Source organism: Bufo gargarizans, chromosome 9 (assembly GCF_014858855.1).
Source record: "Bufo gargarizans isolate SCDJY-AF-19 chromosome 9, ASM1485885v1, whole genome shotgun sequence".
NCBI classification, from domain to species: Eukaryota; Metazoa; Chordata; class Amphibia; order Anura; family Bufonidae; genus Bufo; species Bufo gargarizans.
In genome coordinates this window covers 167,057,174-167,080,671 of record NC_058088.1, presented here as the reverse complement: position 1 = coordinate 167,080,671, position 23,498 = coordinate 167,057,174, and the positions used below count along the sequence as shown (strand labels likewise).

Genomic DNA, 23,498 nt, shown 5'->3' with positions numbered 1-23,498 from the left:
TGAACGGATCCCATCAGTCGGCGGGGGCTGTTCAGCTTCTTTCCCGTCAGTTAGACCGGGTTCACATGAAATTTTTTCCATATATTTAATGTACATACAAAATCTGTATATACATTGACACCTCACACAGACTCCATACTGTGGCATCTGTCACCATAGAATTCCATTGTAAAAAAATAAAATAAGTCAGCCTACATTTTTTTTTTGCTGGACTTTGCAGGATGGGAAAGTGTAGTATAGTTTTTCCCATCCTGCAGAGTCCTGATCATATGACAAAAACCCTTACATGCCCGATCCAGCACTTCCGGCATTTTCGTTGTTCTGCTCCATTAGATGAGCAGAACAATAGAAACAAATAGTGGTGATGTGAACAGGGCCTAAGAGCCGGGGATTTATGCAGGGGACTAGAGCTGAGCGAATTTCATATTTTGAAATTCGTTTGGTGGTAAAAGCAGAATTGCATTATGGATTCTGTTACCACGGACCATAACGCAATTCTATGACGGAATGGCTTTAGAGGCATTCCATTATTCATTCTGTCATAATAGAAGTCTATGGGCTGCATAACGGATCCGTCCTGTTTCAGTTATGCAGGAGAGGGCTCAGGATCAGGAGAGGGCTCCTCTGCATAACGGAAACGGGACAGATCCGTTTTGCAGCCCATAGACTTCTATTATGACATAGAATTGCGTTATGGTCCGTGGTAACAGAATCCATAACGCAATTCTGCTTTTACCACCAAACGAAGCACAAACAAATTTTATAACATGAAATTCGCTCATCCCTACAGGGGACCATTACTGGTCTAAATAACATTATAGCAAAGTTATAAAGTCCAGTCCAATATGGCAGATCTTCCCTGTACTTTACCACTTGGCTATAATAGCCTGTCTGCATTCACTACATACTGCACCACATACATGCGTGTGATGTGTGTGGTGCAGTATATTATGTATGTGGTGCAGTATATGATGTATACATGCGTGTGATGTATGTGGTGCAGCATACAATGTGTGTGGTGCAGTGTATGATGTATAAATGTGTGTGATGATCACACACTGCACTACATACATCACACACATTGTTATGTTACACACTGCTGTCACCTTGTTCTGTGTCCTTCATGTCCGGGCACAGTCTTTAGCTCCACAGCCGCCAGGGTCCTTGTGCAGCGCGCCCGGCACTCCATATTCAAACATGCCCAGGGAGTTGGCCCCTCCTCCTTCCAGCGCCCGCTGGCTTTTCCTGATGCAGGACCTGTATCGCTCCTGCGCCCGCCCAAACTAACCAATAGCAAAGCTTCTTGCTGTCTGGAGCTTTGCTATTGGTTATTGCAGGCACAGGCAGCATCGCTGCGCTGCCTGTGCCGTTCATAGCGCACCCCATGCTGATGAAAAGCAGGGAAAAGTCTAAGGCCTATTGGTACGCCTTAGACTTTTTCCAGGGAGTAAAATGGCCTGAACAGGCGTCTATGACACTTGTACACACATAAGCAGTAAAGCTGAGAAATGGGGATCATTCTAAATTCAAGTGGTACTATACCTACCAATTGGATCAATGGAAGCTCTTAGCGCACATTTTGATCAAACTTGTGTCGGGCCCATCTACCAGGCGTCAAGGTGGCTTCCGCAGACGGGTCCCTATCACTAATATACCGCCTATCTTGGACTTATCCAAGTCCACATTATCAGGGCAGTGAAGGAACCAGCTACATTTGTACTTTGCTCAGAAGCCCCAGGCAGATGGGCGTGTGCTCAGTCTAAGAGAGGCGCTACCCTCAGATAAATATTACAAGAAAATTTAGACTGGCATATTCTTATTCATACTCATAGATGCATATCCATAAAGCAAACATAATGAATAAAAAAATAATGGCTGCGCACACACAAGCAGTAAAGCTGAGAAATGGGGATCATCCTAAATTCAAGTGGTACTATACCTACTAATTGGATCAATGGAAGCTCTTAGCGCAAATTTTGATCAAACTTGTGTCGGGCCCATCTACCAGGCGTCAAGGTGGCTTTATGGATATGCACCTATGACTATGAATAAGAATATGCCATTCTAAATTTTCTTGTAATATGACACTTGTACAGGCGTTATTGCGACCTCTGGTTATTGTAAACTAAATCTAAAAGTCCCTATGTGCGATTTTTTTTTTAAAATAAATTTTCATTTTTTTAATCAATAAAAATACATTTTTTTTTTTAAAATAAATAATTTAATTACATAAAATATATATAACATGTAATAACATTTGGTAACCCTCTGTGCAGACAGGCTCTTCATCCGTCTCTCTCGTCATGTTGACATCTGCTTCAGCGCATGCCTGTTAAAAATAAAACAAGTACTTTTGAGCAAAAGATCCGAGGCCATCAAGTAACCCCCTTGTCACCAGAATCTCATTACCATAAATTTCATTCTGCCCTGTCTCAGATTGAAGACCATCATTGTGGATCATGGACAAGTAGATAAGGAATTGTCTGATAAGTGCATTTACACCATCAGATTATGTCACCAATTTCTGTCCAATTAGACCAATAATTCCTGTGTATAACAAAAGATGTGTGATAACGGCCATTTGAACAATAATTGGTAATAAAATCCGTCAGATAATCTGTTAGTGTCAATGTACCCTTAGGGCCCAATTAAAAGGAGGGATTATTGGGCAACAAGTGTTCATATGAATGCTGGTCACCGCTAATCGGGCCCTTCAATCAATTGACAATCAGTTGCTGACTTTGTGCATGTACTGTATGCACTGACCGTACGCTGTAACATCTGGACCCTGCAGACTTCTCTAGTGTCGGCAGTGGGTTGTACCGTGTAACCAGGGCGGAAAACTGCCAACAGTATAGAGAAGTATGCAGGAGGCAGGATTGCTCAGTATACAGGGATCGTTTGCATCCACCTGTGTCAGGCTACTTTCACACTTGCGTTCGGGGTTCCGCTTGAAGGCTTTCTGAGTGGATGCGGATCCGCTCAGAATGCATCAGTTTGGCCTCCGCTCCGCTCAGCAGGCAGACACCCGAACGCAGCTTGCAGCGTTTTCGTGTCCGCCTGGCCGTGCGGAGCCAAACGGATGCGTCCAGACTTACAATGCAAGTCAATGGGGACGGATCCGTTTGACGTTGACACAATATGGTGCAATTGCAAACGGATCCGTCCCCCATTGACTTTCAATGTAAAGTCAGGAGTCCCTATTAATATACCATCAGATCGGAGTTTTCTCCAATCCAATGGTATATTTTAACTTGAAGCGTCCCCATCACCATGGGAACGCCTCTATGTTAGAGTATACCATCGGATTTGAGTTAGATTGTGAAACTCAGATCCGACAGTATATTCTAACACAGAGGCGTTCCCATGGTGATGGGGACGCTTCAAGTTAGAATATACTAAGGGCCGCTTCACACGAGCGGATGCCGTGCGTGGCATCCGCTCCCTGAAAGAGTGCCAAGACCCGCTGCAGACTGCAGAGGCACGGAGCAGTAACATGACTGTTAATGCTCCGTGCCTCTCTGTTATCTTTTTACTTCGAAATCACAGTTGTCACTGTGATTTCGAAGTAAAGAGATCACAGAGAGGCACGGAGCATTAACAGTCATGTTACTGCTCCGTGCCTCCGCAGTCTGCAGCGGGTCTTGGCACTCTTTCACGGAGCGGATGCCACGCACGGCATCCGCTCGTGTGAAGCGGCCCTAAAAGAACTGTGTACATGACTGCCCCCTCCCTCCCTTATTTTTAACTCATTGGTGGCCAGTGCAGCCACCAAGTAGCCAGGCAGCAGGGGGCAGTCATGTACACAGTTCTTTTAGTATATTCTAACTTGAAGCGTCCCCATCACCATGGGAACGCCTCTGTGTTGAATATACGGTCGGATCTGAGTTTCACAAACACAGAGGCGTTCCCATGGTGATGGGGACGCTTCAAGTTAGAATATACTAAAAGAACTGTGTACAGGACTGCCCCCTGCTGCCTGGCTACTTGGTGGCTGCACTGGCCACCAATGAGTTAAATATAAGGGAGGGAGGGGGCAGTCATGTACACAGTTCTTTTAGTATATTCTAACTTGAAGCGTCCCCATCACCATGGGAACGCCTCTGTGTTAGAATATACTGTCGGATCTGAGTTTTCACAAAGTGAAAAATCAGATTTGAAAAAAAAACAGTTATGCAGACAGACCCGTTCTGAACGGATGCAAGCGTTTGCATTATAGGAGCGGATCCGTCTGTACAGACACCCGACGGATCCGCTCCGAACGCAAGTGTGAAAGTAGCCTAAAAGGCCAATGCAAACGAGTACTGATCAAAGGGCAGAATCGTTGGTCAGTATTTAAAGGGGTTCTGCACTTTGTTTAAACTGATGATCTATCCTCTGGATAGATCATCAGCTTCTGATTTGTGCCACAATATGGATTTTGTGCATATCGCCGGACCGCGATATGACCACTGAGTGGTAGTGAATGATCGCGCTCTCGGCGCGCACCATGTTCTCCTGAGGCGGCACAGTGGAGAAGGAGAGAGTCCCTCCCTCCCCACTGTGCGCGGCTGCCGCTGGCCACCGATAAGAACAGAGTAGGAGGAGGAGGGACTGCGCCACCAATGAATGTGCCGGCCATATCCTGGCCCCTATGACTGCACGCTGCGATCCGTCACAATTAACCCCTTAGTTGAGGGGTTAATCGCGCGGATCACAGCATCCTGTCAGAGGTCGGGTGCCGGGAATGTTCTTCAGTCTCTGCATTGGTGGCAGTGGGCAGTTCCGATCGGAGTCCCAGCAGTGTAATGCAGGGGCTCCGATCGGTTACCATGGCAGCCAGGAGTCACGCTACTTAAGTCCTGGCTGCCATGGTATGTTAGTGAGCAGCATTATACACACGTGCGCTGTGGCCGCCGGTCGCTCCTTCTGTCTGTGCGGCGCATTGCTAATGCTTATAGCATTAGCAATGCGCCGCACAGACCTATGAGAAGGAGCGACCGGCGGCCACGGCGCACGCGAGTATAATGCTGCTCACCAACATACCATGGCAGCCAGGACTTAAGTAGCGTGACTCCTTTCACTTTGTGAAAACTCAGATCCGACAGTATATGGGGGGGGGGGGGACCCTGTGGCCACTGCCACCAATGATTAATACTGGGGAGGGAGGGTTGGTTTGAGTTACCAGAGGGGGCTGATAAGAGGGAGAGGCTGGGGGGCGGATGAGAGGCTGGCTGCCATGGTCAGCTCCCTGCTGTTGTGTGCACAAAGCACAGGGCAGCAGGGAGAGTGTAAAGTCCTATTCACCCTAGTAGAGATCTATTAGGGTGAATATGACAAAAGTTCTAGCTCTTAAGGAGGCTAATAGTTATTTAATAAGGCTAGTTTCACACTAGCGTTCGGCTGTCCGCTCGTGAGCTCCGTTTGAAGGGGCTCACGAGCGGACCCGAACGCTTCCGTCCAGCCCTGATGCAGTCTGAATGGATGCGGATCCGCTCAGACTGCATCAGTCTGGCGGCATTCAGCCTCCGCTCCGCTCAGCAGGAGGACACCTGAACGCTGCTTGCAGCGTTCGGGTGTCCGCCTGGCTGTGCGGATCCGTCCAGACTTACAATGTAAGTCAATGGGGACGGATCCGTTTGAAGATGCCACCATATGGCTCAATCTTCAAGCGGATCCGTCCCCCATTGATTTTCAATGTAAAAGTCTGGACGGATCCGCTCAGGCTACTTTCACACTTAGCTTTTTTTTGCCAATATAATGCAGACGGATCCGTTCTGAACTGAGCCTCCGTCTGCATTATTATGAGCGGGATCCGCTCAGAACGGATCCGATCGAACGCTAGTGTGAAAGTAGCCTAAAAAGTAAAAAAATAAATAAATAAAAAAAAAAAGTTTAAACACACCCCCACCATATATACATGCTTAAAATTATATCGCAATATAGATTTTACAAAATCACAGAAATATAGTGGCAAATATGGGGGAACTGCTCAAACCCCAAACACTGTAGCGTGTTTCTCATTGGGAGAGCAGTCCCACCGCATGTGGACCGCAGCAAGCGACCATTCCCAGCAAAAAATGCGTACAATGGAGGATGCCTGCGCGGTCCAAATGCACCACAAAGGCATCCTACACAAAACGGACATTGTGCGGATGAAAATATAATTATATAAATCACAGAAAAAAAATGCACCAAACGGATATGCCACTGACTGTTCCTGACAGGAATACAATTGGCATGGGTATATGTAAAATGACACCCCAAAACACATTGCCCAACTTCTCCTGAGTACGGCGATACCAGATGTGTCACACTTTTTTGCTGCCAAGGTGGGCAAAGGGGCACATATTCCAAAGTGCACCTTTTGGATTTCACCGGTCATTTTTTTTACACATTTTGATTGCAAAGTTCTTCTCACACATTTGGGCCCCTAAATTGCCAGGGCAGTATAACTACGCCACAAGTGACCCCATTTTGGAAAGAAGACACCCCAAGGTATTTCGTGAGGGGCATGGCGAGTTCCTAGAATCTTTTATTTTTTGTCGCAAGTTAGTGGAATATGAGACTTTGTAAGGAAAAAAGAAAAAAAAAGAAAAATCATCATTTTCCGCTAACTTGTGACAAAAAATAAAAAATTCTAGGAACTCGCCGTGCCCCTCACGGAATACCTTGGGGTGTCTTCTTTCCAAAATGGGGTCACTTGTGGCGTAGTTATACTGCCCTGGCAATTTAAGGGTCCAAATGTGTAAGAAGTACCTTGCAATCAAAATCTGTAAAAAATGGCCTGTGAAATCCGAAAGGTGCACTTTGGAATATGTGCCCCTTTGCCCACCTTGGCTGCAAAAAAGTGTCACACATCTGGTATCGCCGTACTCAGGAGAAGTTTGGGAATGTGTTTTGGGGTGCCATTTTACATATAACCATGCTGGGTGAGAGAAATATCTTGGCAAAAGACAACTTTTCCTATTTTTTTTTATACAAAGTTGGCATTTGACCAAGATATTTTTCTCACCCAGCATGGGTATATGTGAAATGACACCCCAAAACACATTCCCCAACTTCTCCTGAGTACGGCGATACCAGATGTGTGACACTTTTTTGCAGCCTAGATGCGCAAAGGGGCCCAAATTCCTTTTAGGAGGGCATTTTTAGACATTTGGATCCCAGACTTCTTCTCACACTTTCGGGCCCCTAAAATGCCAGGGCAGTATAAATACCCCACATGTGACCCCACTTTGGAAAGAAGACACCCCAAGGTATTCAATGAGGGGCCTGGCGAGTTCCTAGAAATTTTTTATTTTTTGCATAAGTTAGCGGAAATAGATTTTTTGGGTTTTTTTCCTCACAAAGTCTCCCTTTCCGCTAACTTAGGACAAAAATTTCAATCTTTCATGGACTCAATATGCCCCTCAGCGAATACCTTGGGGTGTCTTCTTTCCGAAATGGGGTCACATGTGGGGTATTTATACTGCCCTGGCTTTTTAGGGGCCCAAAAGTGTGAGAAGAAGTCTGGAATATAAATGTCTAAAAACGTTTACGCATTTGGATTCCGTGAGGGGTATGGTGCGTCCATGTGAGATTTTATTTTTTGACACAAGTTAGTAGAATATGAGACTTAGTAAGAAAAAACAAAAACAAAAACAAACCAAAAATTTCCGCTAACTTTTCCCAAAAAAATGTCTGGGGTGATCAATGACAGGGGGGTGATCACCCATATAGACTCCCTGATCACCCCCCTGTCAAGGCTCCATTCAGACGTCCGTATAATTTTTACGGATCCATGGATCGGATCCGCAAAACACATGCGGACATCTGAATGGAGCCTTACAGGGGGGTTATCAATGACAGGGGGTGATCAGGGTGATCACCCCCCTGTCACTGATCACCCCCCCTGTAAGGCTCCATTCAGACATCCGCATGATTTTTTACGGATCCATGGATCGGATCCACAAAACACATGCGGACGTCTGAATGGAGCCTTACAGGGGGGTTATCAATGACAGGGGGTGATCACCCCCCTGTCAGGCTCCATTCAGACATCTGCATGATTTTTTACGGATCCATGGATACATGGATCGGATCCACAAAACACATGCGGATGTCTGAATGGAGCCTTACAGGGGGGTTATCAATGACAGGGGGTGATCAGGGTGATCACCCCCCTGTCACTGATCACCCCCCCCTGTAAGGCTCCATTCAGACATCTGCATGATTTTTTACGGATCCATGGATCGGATCCACAAAACACATGCGGACGTCTGAATGGAGCCTTACAGGGGGGTGATCAATGACAGGGGGGTGATCAGGGAGTGTATATGGGTGATCACCCGCCTGTCATTGATCACCCCCCTGTAAGGCTCCATTTAGACGTCCGTATGCGTTTTGCGGATCCGATCCATGTATCCGTGGATCCGTAAAAATCATACGGACGTCTGAACGGAGCCTGACAGGGCGGTGATCAATGACAGGGGGGTGATCAGGGAGTGTGGGGGGGGGGGGGGGGGGGGGGGGGGGTGTAGTGTGGTGTTTGGTGCGACTGTACTGACCTACCTGAGTCCTCTGGTGGTCGATCCTAACAAAAGGGACCACCAGAGGACCAGGTAGGAGGTATATTAGACGCTGTTATGAAAACAGCGTCTAATATACCTGTTAGGGGTTAAAAAATTCGGATCTCCAGCCTGCCAGCGAGCGATCGCCGCTGGCAGGCTGGAGATCCACTCGCTTACCTTCCGTTCCTGTGAGCGCGCGTTCACAGGAAATCCCGGCCCTGGCGAGATGACGCATATATGCGTGACTCTGCGCAGGGCCGCCACCTCCGGACCGCAGATCTGCGTTAGGTGGTCCGGAGGTGGTTAAGAAATCCATTGCAATAAATACCAATTTAGAATAAAAAAAATAAAAAAACACGTGTGGCCACAAGGAGACGTTACACTGTGCGGGGCCGGCCACAAGGAGACGTTACACTGTGTGGGGGCGGCCACAAGGAGACGTTACACTGTGCGGGGGCGGCAGAAAAGCTAGACTCGGCCACCGCTGTGGCTTTGCTATCAGCATTAAAGGGAACCTGTCACCCAAAAATCGCCTATTAAGCTGTTTACAGTACCTTATAGTGCTGTATAGTCGTTTCCTGATGCACTTTTTGTTAGTTTTGCAGCATGTATGCTCAGTCAGAAATCGATGTTATATTCAGCTGCTGCCCCGTGCTTCAAGTCAGGCTTGAAGTCACGGGGGCAGCGGCCTCGGCGTCTTACATGGCCCTCTCCCCGCCCCCTGCCTCTGTGACTGACAGCCGAAATCCGATTCCGGGACCGCGCTCAACGGCCGCATGCGCAGTAAAGGGCGGCAGGAGCGCGGTCCCGGCTGCCGCGCGTACTACGCGCCGTCTTACTTTCGCCGCACTGCGCATGCGCCCGACATCCTGTATCAAACGCGCCCGCGCCCGGCATCTGGGCGCGGGCGCGTTTGATACAGGATGTCGGGCGCATGCGCAGTGCGGCGAAAGTAAGACGGCGCGTAGTACGCGCGGCAGCCGGGACCGCGCTCCTGCCGCCCTTTACTGCGCATGCGGCCGTTGAGCGCGGTCCCGGAATCGGATTTCGGCTGTCAGTCACAGAGGCAGGGGGCGGGGAGAGGGCCATGTAAGACGCCGAGGCCGCTGCCCCCGTGACTTCAAGCCTGACTTGAAGCACGGGGCAGCAGCTGAATATAACATCGATTTCTGACTGAGCATACATGCTGCAAAACTAACAAAAAGTGCATCAGGAAACGACTATACAGCACTATAAGGTACTGTAAACAGCTTAATAGGCGATTTTTGGGTGACAGGTTCCCTTTAACATTTCCAGCACAGCAAATTCCGCAATCACATGGCGGCTGCGCTGACTGCAAATCCCACACCATAGTCACAGCACTGTGTGAATCCAACCCATGGGTGTGCACACATATTGCAGAAATGCTGCAGACCCCCCCCCCCCCCCAAAGTCCCCCCTCCTCCCCCTCCAGCACTATAATCTCTGCTGTTTCCCGAGTGCAAATACCAGTCTGTAAATATCTGATAAGAACGGGCTCCTCCGCAAAGTCCCCCCCCCTCCAGCACTATAATCACAGCCGTTTCCTCCAGTGTAAATACCAGGCTGTAAACATATGATAAGAGCGGGCTCCTCCGCCACCAGCAGTCAGAGCATCCAGTGTGGTAAAGACAGGCGCTGGTGCTGCTCTTCTCTTCTCACTATAGACACCATCACTCTGAATGAGGATGAGTCCTCTCTGCGGTCACGTGATTTCAGTATGTCACGTGCCTCCATGACGTCACAAGGTCCCTCCGAGTCTTGGCGGGATTTAGCCTTTACCTTTGTTTTGTCAAATGGTAGCGCTGCGCATGCGTATTAACGTGGTCTAGTTCGAAGTTAGGGACAGTCAGGCTATAGTCTCTTTATTCTGTGTGGGATCGGCATAGTTTACTATATCTTATTACCACATGTCTCTCTCTCCCCCCCCCAACTTGTGGATTTCTGGGTATTGTGAAACTACAACTCCCAGCATGCCACAGCTCATTACAGTAAGTTATGACTAGAGATGAGCCAATTGAAACAGACGAACTGATTGACATGCCTGCATGCAGCCAATCAGCAGCCAGCTGCCTGTGATGTCACAGCCCTATAAATACCTCAGCCATCTTACAGTCAGCCATTTTCTAGCTTACAGAGTCCAGGGACAGATGTGTGGAGAGGCTGGGGACAGGCAGTGGGAAAACAATTGTGGAAAAAAAGACTAAAAAACGATTTATAAGGGCAGGGAAAGGATAGAGAGGAATCCTGTCACAGCAGCTTAGTGCAGGGAGAGACTCAGTATCTTATTCAGTACAAGAAAAATATCCGCACTTCACTTCGGCAGTTATTTCTGGTGAAAGCGTATTTCAGTACTACAAAAAAATATACGCACTTCACTCTTTAACCCCTTAAGGAACCATGACGTATACATGTACTTCATGAGGTCTGGGGGAAGATCGTGGTGGAATCGCTGCACGATGGCTGCTCTTACCGGCAGGCAGCCAGGTTCTGTGCTGCTGGGACTTGTGGTGCACCACCACTGTGAATTGAACCCCATTGCTGCTGGAAAGAAGAACATCTGGAATAGCTGCACTTTTTTTTTTTTCATTTGCAGCTGTTCTAGATCCCTCCGTCTCTGTCCCTTTCCACCCCCTGCCCCCCCCCCCCATCCTTTTTTTTACTGACGCCATTTGGTCCGTGCACTTTTTTTGGTATTTTATTTTATTATTTTTACAATTTTTCTAGCTCTGCATCAATTTCTCTGCGTGCGAGCTCAGACCGCCAAGTGCTTTTCAGTGCGTACCTGCCTGATCAGCACCTGAAGATTATTTGAGCAGATTTTTTCGCCAATTTTTTTATTTTTGGTTAAAAAAGAATCTGGTAGTTAGGGCTTTATATAAATATATATATAGTTCTGTATTTCTATATACATAGATATAAGTTACATTTTTAGCCAGTGTAGTAAAGTTTTATACTACAGTTTTTGTACGCACACACGATCTGTGTGCGTGCGTGCTGCAGAGCACCTATCTGTAATGGGCTCAGTAGCATCTGCACATTTTGTTATTTTATTTTTGTGTGAAAAAATAACTGCAGTTAGTGGTAAATCTATATATATATATCTAAATTTCATTTAGTGTCAGTTTAAATTTTTACACGAACGCACCATCAGCGTACGTGCATTTTGCAACCACTGGGCACCGAACAGTAGTGTCCATTACTGATCGCGTCTGCTCAGTTTGCGCTGCAAGTTTTTTTTTCTGCAGAAAGTACTTTTTTTTGTAAATCTTTTTTTTTTCAAATGTATTACAAGCCCCTACACGTGTAAGAAACACAACATACACACCCCACACTAAATATAGGTTTACACGTTTCACACATCACACCCCAATAAAATAAAAATGTCCCATTTAGCCCAACGAGTTTACGCCAACCTTCCCTCCGATACTGAGTCTGCCAGTGAGGGAGAAGAGGATGCCACTTTCCTCTATTCCCTACACCATCATCCGCTGATGAGGGATCCTCTAGAAGGCGCCCCAGGGTAGCAGCAGAGGAGGCCCCCCAGAGTGAGCCCACATGGACCCCACTCCCTGACGATTATCAGCCCCAAATTCCTGAGTTTGTGGGCAACTCAGGAATTCTGATAGATTGTGCGGACTTCACTGAGCTAGATGTTTTTCAAAATCTTCTCTGAAGATTTTGTAAATCTAATGGTGACCCAAACCAATTTGTACGCCCAACAATTCATTGCTCAGAACCCTAGTTCGCCATATGCTAGACCCCTAGGTTGGACCCCAGTAGATGCAGCAGCGATGATAAAGTATTGGGCACTCGTGCTGCATATGGGCGTAGTAAGGCTACTTTCACACCTGCGTTAAGTGCGGATCCGTCTGGTATCTGCACAGACGGATCCGCACCTATAATGCAAACGCTTGCATCCGTTGAGAACGGATTCAGTTTGCATTACCATGATAATTATTTTTTTTTTGTTCATGATAATGCAAACGGATCCGTTTTGACTTACATTGAAAGTCAATGGGAGGCGGATCCGTTTTCAATTGCACCATATTGTGTCAGTGAAAACGGATACATCCCCATTGACTTACATTGTAAGTCAGGACGGATCCGTTTGGCTCCGCATCGTCAGGCGGACATCAAAACGGTGCAAGCGTATTGGAGACTGAACGGAGGCAAACTGATGCATTCTGAACGGATCCTTATCCATTCAGAATGCATTGGGGCTAAACTGATCCGTTTTGGGCGGCTTGTGAGAACCCTTAACCCTCCTCTTATGTTAGCTTTCTGTTACTATCCATGATGTTAACGGGTCGGTTTTGACCCGTGTCTTAAATCAGCCATAAAATACTCTCTGAACAATTATTTATCATCCAATTTGTTTCTTACCTCTTGGTTACCTTGTTAGGCTTCTTTATCCTTGAAAAGATTGGTTTTAATATTTTTGGTGTGACCCCTTAGACCTTTCCTTTGATAGCATACCTCTCATTTTCAAATTAAAAAAATGGTAAAATAAACCTTTAATAGAATATTATAAGTAAATAAAAGGTTGTTATGTCACCAGAATGTTGCTGAGGAGTATTTGAACACATCTCTTAACTTTTTTTTTTCAATATTTTTTATTTTATTTTAATAACATTAACTATAATAACATTGATGGTGTTAGGGTCAATTTTGACCCATATATATTTACTTCAATAAAATAGCCAAAAGTCTTTTTTTTAACATAAAACGTTCATAAACAATGAAAAGCAAGTAATAATACAAAATGTAGACTTGCAAGGTCAAACAAACAACACACAATCAAGCAAGGCAAACCAATAGAAATCAAGTACTACTTTCAAAGCATCTTTGTGCAGGAACTTGCATGTGTTTGTGTGGGTGTTTTTAGATGCATGTGTGGCAAAAGCTAACACTTTTAGCATGTTCTTTGCAGATATATTTTTTACAGTGGAAGCATAATGTGTGTGTCTTTCTGTCCTTATTGCTGGGGCAGACCTGACACCTCTTTCTTTTAGAATCAGATGGCATCACTGGAGTTGTGGCTGTGGCTGTGCTGGTTGATGTTGAGGCAAGGCTAGATGATGATGAGGATGCTGGCACTGATTCTCTTTGTGTTGTTGATGGTGTGGATGGAGTGCTTGATGAACTCTGCATCTGTCTGATCACGGCTGCAGCGATTGGATCTCGAGACACCCGTTTCCTTTGCTCAATGTGTGCCTTGACAAGGGAACTTCCTAGCTCCTCGAGAAATATTCTCCGCTTGTTATTTTTTTGTGTGTTCCAACCTGGGTGGATGTGGGTCCATAACACAAATGCATTGTATGCAGACACATCTAGGATGTTAGAAAACACAGCCATCGGCCATCTCCTGGTCATTCGCTGACAAGTATAGGTAGCAGTCAGCTTGTCCAGGTTGTCCACTCCTCCTTTGTTTTTATTGTAATCCAGGATAATTGTGGGCTTTTTGTCACTTCTTGATGACATAGCTGCATCTTTGTGAAAAGTGGACATAAGTATCACTTTTTTTTTTGTGTGGACAATATGAAACAACAGTGGTGGTGTCTGTAAAAGCAAATTTTGAAGAAAGTGAAGCTCTGTCCTTCACCTGCAAAATTTCAGTGTGCAGCTCAGGTTTATTTATTTTTATTGTGCCTACCATGGTGAGTTTCCTCCTGAGAAGTTCTTGTCCAAGGTCATAGCTGGTAAAAAAAAATTGTCAAGACGTGATATTGTGACCCCGCAGTCCAGTAGTCAAATCAAGGACTACACGTTGTCCTTGTTTTTTCTCAGGGATGCCACTTTCGAGTTTGCCGGTGTAAATCTGTAGGTTCCATGCATAGCTTGTTTTTGCATCACAGGCTGCCCAGATTTTTATGCCGTATTTGCCTGGCTTACTGGGCATATACTGCCGGAAGGGGCAATTTCCACGGAAAGGGATCAAACGTTCATCTACTGTTACCTAAGGCCCAGGGTTAAACATTAGTGGAAGGAGCTGAACCCATTTCTCCCAGACATGCCTTATGGGAGCAAGCTTGTCAGATTTTGCTCTAGTATCTCTGTTGTCAAATCAGAAAACTCTTGATATCATTCGAAAGGTGTGAAGTGACATTGTTGCTGGGAAGATATATCTGCCTCTTGACTTGTCCCAAAGACTATCAGTGGCCTCCAGCGAGAAGAAGAACACCAATATAAGCATCTAGGCATTCCTCATTTATGTCATTCCACATGTTGCCATGGTCTTTTTTTTCCTTCAAGGTTTGTCATTGCAATGATCACTTTTTTTAGTGACAATGGCATGAACAGTTCAAAACATGTTTTGATGTCACTTACTCTCGTCACAGCAAACCTTGTGATCCCAGGGGTCATTTTGATTACATCTGCAGCAGCTGCCCTGCCATTTAAGTCAGGAGGTTCTGAACTCCAACAGATCTTACTACTTTTGGATTTGAATGTTTCAGCAGGAACAGCAGCAGGTTCAGCACTGGTGGCCTCCTCATCAGACTCATCAGATGTGTCTATGTGTTCTGGTTGATACTCTACTTCATCTTCTGCCTCAGAAACCTGCTCATCCATATCGCTATGCTGCTCTGTGTCCTCTGTCTCATTTTCATCCAAGATATAATCCAGTATTTGGCTTCCTGTAAATCTTCTCACTCTTGCATGCTGCATATTGGAGATGATTACTCTGCAAGTCAGCAACTCTGAAATGTATTGGTCCTATGTTTCTTTACTTTATTTCGAGAAGCAGACAAGCAGGCAAAGAGATGGGCCCCTCGCTAACTACAGCTCCCAGGGCTGAGAGGTGATTGGCTGTCAGTGTTACTAAGCAGAGAGAGTGTTTATGATTTCAGTTTTGGCACTTATTAGTGTCCTATAATCCTATATTATAACTGGGTCAGAATTGACCCTAACACCATAAACGTATTAATTTTAACCACAGTATTTTATAATTTAGTGAAAAGGATTCTTTTTCTATGACATTGTTTAAATAGAGGTTCCTGACAAAGTAAAAAAATCTTGATGCAATAAACAAATTTATGTGATACTTATAGACATTCAAAACCTGAAAACGGGTCGGTTCTGACCCTAACATAAGAGGAGGGTTAAACAGATCTCACAAGCGGACCCAGAAACGGCAGTGTGAAAGTAGCCTAAAGAAGCCAAACGTTAGGCAATATTGGAGTTCTGACATTATCAACCAAACTCCAATTTACAGTCAGACCATGATCCGGAAGCAATTTGAATCAATCCGTAAATTCCTACAGTACAATGACAATTCACAGTGCCCATCCCAAAACCACCTAACATTTGACCATCTGTTCAAGGTTAGGCCTGTCAGTGACCACTTCAGCAACAAGTTTGCTGAGGTGTACAACCCAGAGAAAAATGTCAGTGTAGATGAGTCCCAATTATTGTTCAAAGGGAGTATTAGATTCCGCCAGTACCTGCCTAGCAAGCGGGCAAGGTATGGCATAAAATACTAAAACTCTGCGAGAGTAGATCTGGGTACACCCACAAATTCCACATTTACGAAGGGAAAGATTCCAGAATAGAACCCCCACAATGTCCCCCGTCGTAGGAGTTAGTGGGAAGATTGTGTGGTAATTACTGCGCCCAGGTCCCTAACTGCCAGGGGTACTGTGGCTTGCGGCACAGTACGCAAAAATCAGAGAGGCCTCCCTAGATCCCTTGTAGGGCAACCACTGAGAATGGGCGAAAGTAGGGCTCCCCGCAATGAGAATATGCTGGTGGTTAAGTACAAGAACAAGAGGGATGTCCTTGTACTGACTACCATTCACACTAACGCCAGCTCCCCTGCCGCTGTACGAGGCACCACTACCACTGTCCCCAAACCAGACTACATCCTTGATTACAACAGGCACATGGGACGGGTGGAACTTGCAGATCAACTTATGAAGCCCTACAGTGCCACACAAAAATGAAAAGTGTGGCACAAAAAGCTGGCCGTACACATTGTGTACAGATGGCAATGTGCAATGCGTACATCTTATTTCAATCTTCAGGCCACAGAGGAACTTTCCTTCAGATCCAAGAGGTGGAAATCAAGGCCCTAATTTTTCAAACCCAGGCCGTGGAGATTCCCAGTACTTGAGGAAGTCATGGTGCCCGAGTTGTACCAGTGCAACATTTTCCAGGTTCAAGTCCCCCAGACAGCAAGGAAGGGAACGACCCAAAAAAGATGCAGAGTGTGTCACAAAAGAGGGATAAGGAAAGACACAATTTACCAATGCGAAACCTGCCATGAAAAATCTGGCCTGTGCATGCAGGACTGCTTCAGAATCTACCATTCTTCCATGGAATATACATTTTTATGCTCCCTGAAATATTTCGACTTTATATCTGATTTAGTCAACCTCCCAGGAATATCCACTTTCCAACAACCACTACATACATATTCTTTTCTGTGAGACACCTGTTTGGTAAAAAAGTACCCTTTCCACCACTTAAAATGTTCGTACGGGGGTGCTGTTTCCGAAATGGGGTCACTTCTTGGGGTTTTTCATTTCTGGGGACCTCAGGAAATTTTTAAAATATGACATGGCAGCTAAAATCCATGTCTGCCAATTCAGGTCTGCAAAAAACAGATTTTGCACTTTGCCTTTAGAGGCCTGCTATGGCGCCAAAACAGCAGACTACGACCACATATGGGGTATTCGCAAAATGGGGAGAAAATAGGGAACATATACTCAGGTTCATTTTCTCCTTTAACCCCTTGTGAAAGTGAAAAATTGGGGTCTGCCTGTAGAGGCCTGCTGTGTGCCAAAACAGCAGGCTACGAGCACATATGGGGTGTTTGCAAAATGGGGGACATATTCTGGGGTGCATTTTCTCCTTTAACCCCTTGTGAAAGTAAAAAATTGGGATCTGCTAGTAATTTTAAATTTTTCCAAATGTGTGCTTTGAAATCCTCTCTCTAGTATTTCTGCCTTCGGTGAGACACCTGTTTAGTAAAAAGTACCCTTTCCACCACTTAAAATGTTCGTACAGGGGTACTGTTTCCAAAATGGGGTCACTTCTTGGAGTTTTTCATTTCTGGGGACCTCAGGAATTTTTTAAATATGACATGGCAGCTAAAATCCATGTCTGCCAATTCAGGCCTGCAAAAAACATATTTTGTACTTTTCCTCTAGAGGCCTGCTGTGCGCCAAAACAGCAGGCTACGAGCACATATGGTGTGTTTGCAAAATGGGGAGAAAATGGGGAACATATGCTGGGGTGCATTTTCATGTTTAACCCCTTGTGAAATTGAAAAATTGGGGTCTGCTAGTAATTTTTAATTTTTCCAAATGTGTGCTTTGAAATCCTCTCTAGTATTTCTGCCTTCGGTGAGATACCTGTTTGGTAAAAAGTACCCTTTCCACCACTTAAAATATTCGTTTTGGGGTGCTGTTTCCGAAATGGGGTCACTTCTTGGGGGTTTTCATTTCTGGGGACCTCAGGAATTTTTTAAAATATGACATGGCAGCTAAAATCCATGTCTGCCAATTCAGGCCTGCAAAAAACATATTTTGTACTTTGCTTGTAGAGGCCTGCTGTGCGCCAAAACAGCAGGCTACAAGCACATATGGGGTGTTCGTAAAATAGTGAGAAAATGGGGAACATATACTGGGGTGCACTTTCTTCTTTAAAGAGGACCTTTCACCAGAAAAAAGTATCTAAACTGACTATACAGACGTGTAGAGCGGCGCCCAGGGATCCCCCTGCACTAACTGTTATCCCCAGGCGCCGCTCCGTTCTCCGGTTATAGCCTCCGGTATGTTCATTAAAGAAATAAATATATCACCAGTCCGCAATAATGCTATGCAGCAGGTCCGAAAAAGTGATGTGGGTTCAATCACGTTATAGACAGGTACAATATATGAAGTTCGGACTGCGCTTCTGGTCCAGGTCAGTATGCAAGTTCTTAATCCATCTTACTTCCTCGTTTACAGAGAGGGCCGAGGCCTGCAAATATCCCTCAAATAGATATCCTGCAACCAATGGAATTATAATAGTGTGAGTCCGTATGTAACAGTAACCTGCATTGCACTGATTATACTCACACAATGCGAAAAAACCGGGCGTGAATGCAATCCCTCCGTGGTAGGTTGTTCTTGTTCTGTCGGTACAGCCACGTTTCTATGCAATCTGGTTAGATCCCCACACAGACTCAAATGGTGTATACCTCGGACAAATCTGTATTGCTTTTCTTCAGATTCCTGCAAATTTTCTGTGGACAAGAATGGCTTCTGCAATAGTGAAGCTCCGTATATATTTGTTTAAAACTTTTTATTTGTCCGTACTTACAAGACAACTCTTTTAAAAGACAATTTTTAAAACGCATAAAATTCCCAGCGTCTGCTGCTTCTGCCCGACCCGGGTTTCACTCCTAGAGCTTCGTCAGGGGCACACTTGATTTCACCCTCCCCCTCCTTCTTATTTGTCCATTGCAATTAATCAGGAGTCAGATGTGTTCCTCCACAGTGTTTTCCTATCTTGCTGTTAACCCTATACTGGAATCTCCTCATCCCCAGGGGAAAAAAAGACGGATGCTATTAAGTCCCCATTCACATGAGCATGCTTTTTTTATATTGTTTTTTACCCTAATTCAATACAGCTTGCAGGTCGAAATCAATGTTTAGACCTCCCGGCTGTAGTGTACCTAATTCGTATATCCACTTTCTTGTTTCTTGTTTATTAATTTTTTCCAAAAGACTGCCTCCCCTCCAATGATTTTGTACGGATTCTACTCCCATAAACTTTAGACCTTCTGGATTTTTTTGGTGGTATTTTTTATAATGAGCCGATACCCCGTGACTTTCAAGACCTTTTTTTATGTTTCTTATGTGTTCCTGTACACGGACTTTTAGAGGTCTAATAGTCAGTCCAACATACTGGAGGCCACAAGGGCACTCCAGTACATATACAACCCCTTTACTATGACATGTCATTTCCCCCACTACTTCTAATTGTTTATCTTTATTGGTACTTTTGATTGACATATTCTTTTGTAGTTTTTCTGTTCTTTTTCTGTTCTTGCATGGAATGCAAAAACCACACCAATTAAAGCTATTTGTCGTTTTTTTGTTTTCGTGTTTATTTTCAAAACGATTGGCGCTGTGTACCAATTTATTTTGTAAGTTGGGAGCCTTTTTATAAATGACTGTCGGTTGCTCAGGAATCACAAGTCCCAACACTGGGTCATTTTTTAAAATCAACCAGTTTTTTTTTATTGCGTTTTTCAGTTCACCAGAGCACTGTGTGAACTGGGTTATGAATGAAAAACGAAAATCAATGGTCTTCTCTGTTCTTTTTAGTTTATTAGGGGTTCCCTTTTGTTGTTTGGTTACCTCTTTTATACACCTCTCCAGGTCTTCATTTTTATAGCCCTTTTCCACAAAGCGCTCCTTTATTACATTGCTTTGTTTTTTAAAAATGGCCGAATCAGTGCAGTTGCGATGGATTCTCTGGACCTGTCCCTTCGGTACATTAAGTAACCAAGGGGCATAATGACAGCTCGTTAAATCTATATAGCCGTTGACATCAGTTGGTTTGAAAAAGTTTTTCGTTTTGAGCCGTCCTTCTTCGGCATATATAGTTAGGTCCAGTTAGGCATATATAGTTAGGTCTATCAAAAGCCTTTTCTGTGTCTAAAGTGAGAATGGCTGTGTCCTGTCCTCGGCATTCTGCCTTGCCGGCCACAGAGAGGGCTAATAACACTTTCCTCAGATTGGTGACAGCCGCCCTACCTTTAATAAAGCCCACCTGTGCAGGGGAGATCAAAGAGGGAAGAACCGCAGCCAACCTATTGGCAAGCAATTTTGATATGATCTTAAGGTCATGATTAATTAGTGATATAGGCCTATAAGACGCCAAATCCTCCGGATCTTTCCCAGCTTTATGAAGTAACGTTATATGAGCCGTATTCATACGCTCCGGCAACGAAGTCCCCTCCACTATGGAAGAATATAGGGACGTCAAATAAGGCACCACCTGCGCATCTAAAGCTTTGTAAAAGTCTGCCGTGTACCCAGGGGTGTATCTATCACAAGGCAAACAAGGCATTTGCCTAGGGCGGCACTTGCCAATGGGGCGGCAAAATGCCTTGTTTGCTTAGTGATAGTTACACAATATGCTAAATATTTTTTTTCTGCCCCTTGTCCGATCCGATTCTTCACTATGCGAGCGGCATCGCCGGCCCCATAGTGAAGGTGTTGAAAGACTTACTTCCTCCTCCTCCTGACTTCCTCCCGACCTCCCCTGCCTTTTGCGTCCGCGCGTTAGGGGGGTGCCCGAGTTTAGTCTCGCCTAGGGCAGCACAAAACCAAGATACACCACTGCGTGTACCCATCTGGGCCTGGGGCTTTACCAGAAGGAAAGGATTTTACAATCGCCTGAACCTCCGCTGCCGTCAAAGGGGCGTTCAAGGTGTCCAACTGTTCCACCGTCAGAGCAGGCAAGGAGATACGCTCCAAGAAAGCCCTCCCCTCCTCCACCCTATCCCCAGCATTTTGGTAAAATGTCTCCATATAACGTTCAAACAACTTATTAATCTGTTGTGGTCTGTGCTCCCTAGTCCCATCTCCTCTCCTCACCCCCTGGATATGGTTCAGAGGACGCCTACCTTTAGCCAAAGAAGCTAGCAGCTTCCCAGACTTATTGCCGAATCTGTGCAACCGGGCCTCTAGTTGAGATCTTTTTGAAATCTCTATTTTCTCCGCCCATTCGTCAAAGTCTCTCTTAGCCGAGATCCAGCGTTCATTAGCAATCTGGGTCTGGGCCAAGAGAAAGTTACTATAGGCTTCCCTCAAACGTGTACTGGCCTTTTCATACTGATTTCTGGCTATTTTCTTAATAGAGGACACATATGCCATCAATCTACCCCTCAATACAGCTTTGGCCGTTTCCCAGAATAATATCGGATCATTCACATGCTGCCTATTGTCATCAACAAATTCCATCCACCACCCTTTCAAAAGTTTTACAAACTAGGCATCCCTCACCAAATAATTAGGAAACCTCCATCTATACTCACCCCCCCATTATACACTTCCCTGCTATCCATTAGGAGAGGTGAATGATCCGATATTACCATGTCCCCTAGAACAATATCAGTCACTCTATGCACAATCGCTGCTGAAACCAACAAGTAATCAATTCTGGACCAACTCTTGTGCACATGGGAGTAGTGAGTAAACTCCCGACCTTGAGGATTGGAGACCCTCCACATATCCCTGAGAGACAACGACTCGGCAAAGTCCCCCAGAGAATGATGACGACAACCATCGCTGGCAGACCTCCTATCCTCAAACTGATTCATTACGGCATTGAAGTCCCCCCCCTAATACTTTTGCACCATGCGTATCCTGCAATATTCTGGCACATAATGAATCAAAGAAGGCTTTCTGACCTGTATTGGGTGCATAAATATTGTAAAGGCTGAAATCCCCAAACGGGCCAGAAATATGCAAATGTATCACCCTTCCTGAGTCATCCGCTGTTGCAGAGTGAACAGTATGTGACAAGTGACGCCCTATTAAGACTAGGACTCCTGCTTTTCTGTCTACCGCCGCAGAGCCATATACCTCCCCCACCCACAACTTCTTCATCCTATGGAAGTCCGCCGCCGACAGGTGGGTCTCCTGCAACAAAGCAATATCCACCTTTAACCTGCGCAAGTGCCTCAGAACTTTCATGCGCTTATTAGGAGATTTCAACCCCTTTACGTTCCACGAGATTACTCTCATAAATGGAATAGTTACGTGAGACCCACCTGTCGACAGAACCCCACCCCACCTCTCTATCACGGTTTGAATAATATCCATTGAAGCACTGCCTCCCAGCCCGACAGCACTCCATACATCATCATACATTAATTGTTTACATATTGCCCCAGAACAGAGAAAAATAAGCCACATAGGAACCATGGCTAAGTAATGCAAGTAAAACTAAACAAAGTCGAACCGCATACAATAGACACCACAATCAGTTTAAGAACTCCCTTTTTTGCTAGCATTGGACGCTCACCACCACCGCCTATTAGCCGATACTATCCAGAGTCCCCAAGCATTTTGAAAGTCCCTGTAAGTATTCCCGTTACGACAGAACAGGAAAAATCTGCCTCCCCCCTCCCCAAAGCCATGGAGATAAGTCCCAATAACCTAAACAGAACCTGACGCTGGTATCACATTCCTCCTGTCTGCCGTGCTAACTTTGCTCCCGACGATTTTGGAATCCTGTTCATCCTCTGTGGGAGAGACGAGGAGGTTTGATGCACCCGGTGGCATCCATTACTTCTTTGCCGCGTGGAAGTGTCTTGACGGTCCTCCACAATATGGACAGTTCCCGATCTCCGATCCGCTTGATGTCGCATAAACTCCTCCACCTCCATGGGATCCGTAAATTGCTTAGAGCCACCATCCGACAACTGTATCCGCAAGGTAGCGGGATACGCTAACTGAAATCTGGTACCGGTCTCATAAAGGCTAGAACAAACAGGCCCAAAAGCCCTCAGTTTCCGCGCCACTTCTGCAGAATAATCGGCAAAAAGCAGGACTTTGGCCCCTCTCAGTATTAGAGGCTCCCGTCTTGCTCGGTAAGCTCGCAGTATGTCCTCTTTATCAGAGTAGTCCAAATACTTGCAAATCGCCTGCCTTGGCCTCTGGTCAGCTTTGGTGGTAGCAGACGAACCTTGATCTCTCCAGGGTCCCACTCTGTGGGCCCTCTCCTCCTTCCTTCTTCCGCCCTGGAGCCCCAAGGCCTGCGGCAATTCAACTTCAAAGACTCGGCGTAGTTCTGCAACCGGCACCAATTCAGGCACCCCGACCAAGCGCAGATTGCTGCGTCTGGACCTATTTTCAAGATCCTCGACGCGGTCATTCAATTTCTCTGCCAGCTGAAATAGCTCCTGCATCCTCTTTTCGGTGTCTGCCGCCTCCTCATCCATAC

General features: G+C 45.6%; 1 pseudogene; it reads right to left on the bottom strand.

The window, feature by feature from the left end:
• Positions 1-13,433: 13,433 nt before the first annotated feature.
• On the bottom strand, positions 13,434-21,424 carry LOC122919837 (annotated as a pseudogene).
• Positions 21,425-23,498: the final 2,074 nt, after the last annotated feature.